Source organism: Lactuca saligna, chromosome 8 (genome assembly GCF_052625555.1).
Source record: "Lactuca saligna cultivar CGN05327 chromosome 8, ASM5262555v1, whole genome shotgun sequence".
In the NCBI taxonomy this organism is placed as follows: Eukaryota; Viridiplantae; Streptophyta; class Magnoliopsida; order Asterales; family Asteraceae; genus Lactuca; species Lactuca saligna.
Genome location: NC_136424.1, coordinates 55,442,501 through 55,447,941, shown reverse-complemented (window position 1 = coordinate 55,447,941; position 5,441 = coordinate 55,442,501). Strand labels below are relative to the sequence as shown.

Genomic DNA, 5,441 nt, shown 5'->3' with positions numbered 1-5,441 from the left:
TGAATTTAAGATTCTCGACTGAACATTACAAAAGAAATTTTTAGTTAACGACGTTTCTATCTTATAATAATTGGCATGTTATGCCAAAAACAATACTCCAAAATAACTGAAATAACAAAAATTTAATTCAGAAAAATATATTGTAAATTGCAAACATTACCAAAATCACGTGGCTTGCCTTCAAACAAACGAAAACATAAATTTTATGAAAAAAAACCGAAACCTTGATTTAATTTGGATACACATATAAAAGGGGATTTGGACCTGACAAATACATAAGCAACAAGATATATGTGTCATTAGTAGATGTCCAAGTTGGCTACTCCATGTATCTCGATCGTCGACTTCTAAAGACACAATCATCGTGTCATTTGTTTGGGTGGCACCGGCACAACCTCCACTCCAAGTTTCTTCTCTCCTTTAAAATTCATAAAAGACCATTAAAATCTCTTAAAGTATATGCATGAAACTAAGTATATAAATATGCATATGCCCATGATACGAACACCAACGTACCAGCTGCAGACAATGTAGAATCACGTAGTTGGAGTTCACGATACTCTTGACATAGTGCACATCTCTCGCAACAAAAATGAGCCAAACAGTCTTGGAAAGGGCTACTACCCAACATGTATTGCTCCCTAATCTTGGAACGATATGCTAAGGAGTATATCCACCCGCATCCGGTCATATAAGTCAAAAGTGCATGAATCCCGCCACTAGTAATGCAAGCTACAACATCACAAAAGTGTCACCTTGGTTGATTACAATCATCTTATAGAGAAATCCGTCACTAAAGATATTTATATATTTTGTAATTAAGCAACAAAATATAGAGTAATCTATCACTAAATATAATAAATAGGTAATTACTTTTGGATTATAATTTCTTATACTTACAAGTCTTTCCATCATCGACTGCCTCAGCAATTCGTCCAAAAGTGATGCAAGGGCACCAACATGTTATGCAACCTATATGATGTAGAGTAGAATATATGTAAAAAGTTAGGCCCCGTTTGATACGCATCTTTCCAGGTTCAAACAAATCTTTCTGGCTGAATGGACCGGAAAGACTGTTTGATTTGCACAAAATATACGGTCTTTCTCGGTAAGATGTCTTTCCCAGAAAGCTTCAAAATCATATCTTTCTGGCTAAATGAGCTGGAAAGACAATTATACACCAAACCCTGCTTCTTTCTTTCTTTATTGGATTATTAATTTTTTTAAATAACTTTTTTTAAATTTATTTTTTTTGTTGAAATATTACTTTTTTTTTCATCATTCAACACATTCAATCAGATGTACAATCAAACAGCATGGTTTCTTTCCCAATCAGAAAACTTTCCCAGACAGCACTTTACCAGACAGAAACTATCAAACGAAACCTTAATAAAAATTCAAAAGTCCGTTTTCATTGTATACTTATGATTATTCTGTTTTATTCTCTTACTTGAATATTTTAGAGTAATTTTGCTTCATTAATAAACATGTCCACATAATAGCTTTCTATATTTTTTAGAGTAATTTTGCTTCATTATATATTTAAAGTAAATAAACATGTCCACATAATAGCTTTCTATATTTTTTAGAGTAATTTTGCTTCATTATATATTTAAAGTAAATAAACATGTCCACATAATAGCTTTCTATATTTTTTCAGCATAGGAAGAAAAAAACTTACAAAGTGAGGCGTCGGAGCAACAATTACAGAGACCGGAGGACCATTGTGCCGAGGCATCGGTATACTGACCCACCGCTGCAAGTAGGCCCTCTTCATTAGAAGGCATGGTAACCGGAATTTTTTGATAACTAGATTGATTCATTGAAGACATGGTTATTTATTACTGATCTATCCAAAAACTCCAAAATATTCAATGTTTATTGCTTACTTTCAAGGAAACAACCATCTCTATTTATATACAACTTTGGTTACTTACAAAGGGATAAAGCTAAGTAGCTAACGATAATTAATAATGAGAAAAAAGAAAAGAAAATGTGTAAGTTGACTTTTTACATATAGACAAATTTAAGGTAGATCACTAACATAAAATGTAACGTTTGTCAAACAATATGATTATTATTATTAATTTGCGGTAGGATTAGTGGTTAGTAGTAAGTAAACGAACGTAATTAGGATCACGAAACCGTCAAAGTCTGAGATAGAATTCGAGACCTTCAATCTAAAAGTTAAAGCCTCTACCAAATGGATTAATCCCACATTGACTCAAACAATAAAGATTATTAGCAAGGGTATATAAAATATAACTCCATGAAACAAATTAAATATCTGTAACAATTTTTTTTCACTAATTTTAAGGGAAATCTAATGTTTTTAAATAAAATTACTTAATCATTACAAGTATTTTGATAAATGTTAATGGACCTCACAGTCTCACACAGATTCTTTATACATAAGAACTCTTATTTATTATTATTATTATTATTATTATTATTATTATTATTATTTTATTATATCTAACTTTGTTACATCCGTCTGGCGGGCCATCGGACAATGGAAAAGTCATTCCAAATGGATAACTTTTGTGTATGCAATTCCTGTATATTTAATAATTCAATTCGGAGGGCGGAGGCCTTTGTAATATATATATATATATATATATATATATATATATATATATATATATATATATATATATATATATATATATATATATATATATATATATATATATATATATATATATATATATATATATATAACCCATGAAGGGTAATCTTTTTATCTTGAGAGATTGTACATTTTAACATCTACCCAACAATGGCATTGTACTTTTAGTATTGTCATAATAAGACATTATACTTCCAATAAGTTGCATGTCACTTTTTAAAATACCAAAATTACCCTTCATGGGTTGTGCTCGGCCCTCTAAAATTCACTAGTATATATATATATATATATATATATATATATATATATATATATATATATATATATATATATATATATACATACACACACATACTAGCCGTTTGCCCGCACAAAGCGGCGGCGGTGAATAGTTTCTTTCAAGCAATTAGTTCCATTCGGAGGCATGTTATATTTCTAAGAATACTTATTATCGATCGGTTTCACAAAAATAAAAAGTGCAATGCCAAAACAAAAAAATATTGTGGTGGTGGATTCCAATGAGGAAAAGGAGATGAATATTTGAATTAGTCTCCAGTCAACTATATTTTATACAAAAAATTAGGAAACTCCAATTTGAATGAGCTTTTAAATTTCAAACGATTTGTCGAAAAGAAGTGTTTCAGATTTCGAATGCACCAGATACCAGAGAAGATATATTTTAGGAGTACAAGTTGGGTCAAAATTGATGAAAATACTAATTCAATCCCTAAAAATAAGGAAATACTAATTTAAATGTGTTTTTAATACTTGTATCCCTAACATTATCATTTGTAAGATATATATTATAATATTATTATATTAACAGTTTGTTGTACTTTAAGCTAAAAGACTTGAACGTCTTAAAAAATTATTATTATTATATTGATTCTATTTATAGAAATAGTAAAATTTCTTTTAAAAGGTACTATATATATATATATATATATATATATATATATATATATACACATGGGAAAAATGAATATACCTTAAGGGTATATAAGTTTAGGTACCCAAACTCACCATACTACGTCGTTTTATATCATATATATACATTGTAATTGTCCAATATTTTTATAATTCAGCTCTTAACTTGATTTACCTCCAAGATTTTTATAAATTTCACATTTATCTACCTTTTACATAATTAATCAAGGAACCAAAGAACCAATCCAAAACGTCGAAATTTAAAACGATCAACGACAAAAGGAATGGTTGTAGATTTTTACAATGGACGCACATGCACCGGATTATAACAAAACTCACTTTTTTTTTTTCGTTTAAAATTTTTTTTAGCCCATGTTTTTTTATCGAAAAAAACTGAGTATACCGTTGTTCATGATTTTTCGTCTTCTTTCCAAAGAGATCCATGATGATATATAAAAAACGAACTTTCTATTTTCGAAAAAAACTCACTTCATTTTCTTTGTTGAAAAGTTAAGATCTATTTTTTATAGAAAAAAATTAATAAATATATCAAAATTTATGCTTTTTTGTACTTTTTAAAAATAGATTCATATTCGTGTAAAAAACGATATTTCAGTTCAGATTCACATTGTGAACCTATTCAGATTCATATTCTGAACCTATTCAGATTCACATTGTGAACCTTCTCAGATTCATAGCGTGCATAATAGTAAGTCAGATTCACAATGTGAATCTAAAGTGATCGAGCGTTTTCACATTGTGAATGTTAAAAATTGAAATATTTACAGTTTAGATTCAAAGTGTAAATCTACACCGATCGAGGTTTTTTTTGTGAACCTTTTTAGATTCATAGTGTGCATAATAGCAAGTCAGATTCACAATGTGAATCTGAACTGATCGAGCTTTTTCACATTGTAAATGTTAAAAATTGAAATATTTACAGTTTAGATTCACAGTGTGAATCTACACTGATCGAGGTTTTTTTAGTTGGTGTTGATGTTTATTAATAGAGTACAAAAAATTAATATATATTTTTTTACTATAATTAGTTTTTTTTTGATAAAAGTAAACTTAAATATTGAAAAAACTAACAAAATGAAGTGAGTTTTTTTTTTTTCAAAAAAAAAAGTCTGTTTTTTATATAGGAAAGAGGACGAAAAATCAAGAACAACGGTATATTCGGTTTTTTCCGATAAAAAATGTGGCCTGAAAATTTTTTTAAACGAAAAAAAGAGGTGAGTTTTTTGGTAAGGAGGTGGATTTTTTGTTATAATCCGGTGTCTGTACGTCCAATATACAAGTGTATATCTATTTCGTTGGCCGTTGATCATTATGATTTTCGATGCTCACGATTGGTTCATTAGTTCCTTGTTAATTATAGTTCTCTATTAAACCTCACCATATATATATATATATATATATATATATATATATATATATATATATATATATATATATATATATATCAAGTTCAACAACTAACTACTTTTCTAGGAACGAACCAACAAACTCATCTATTAATTCCAAAATCTTATCGGAAAACCACAATAACCTCTGATTTCTATATAAACCAACAACATACACAACAATTATAGTTTATAATCAAAGATTTTTCAATAAATTTTGTTAATTTGTACTGAATGAGAAACAAACAGGAAAAAAACATGCATCAATGACATGCATAAGATTTTTTTAAATGAAATGCATTACATACACTCATTAAACCACCGAGAGAGACAATGGTCTTTTTTTGTTGATTGGCGCACCAGCACACATATTGATTGTGTGTGTGTTCTGTTTTTGGATCAAGCAAGCAAAAAGAACGTAACCTTATTTCTTTTCTTTCTCGTTTCAGGAAGCACTCCTGTAAATATTATAAAACCTT

The 5,441-nt window shown here is 28.7% G+C and overlaps 1 pseudogene across 1 annotated transcript; it reads right to left on the bottom strand.

The window, feature by feature from the left end:
- Positions 1-359: 359 nt before the first annotated feature.
- LOC145009639 (cell number regulator 10 pseudogene) lies at positions 360-1,027 on the bottom strand (annotated as a pseudogene). Its single transcript, XR_013663845.1, has 3 exons — positions 901-1,027; positions 517-732; positions 360-418 (listed from the first exon to the last, which is right to left on the bottom strand). The product of XR_013663845.1 is annotated as a cell number regulator 10 pseudogene (transcript).
- Between the last annotated feature and the right edge of the window lie 4,414 nt (positions 1,028-5,441).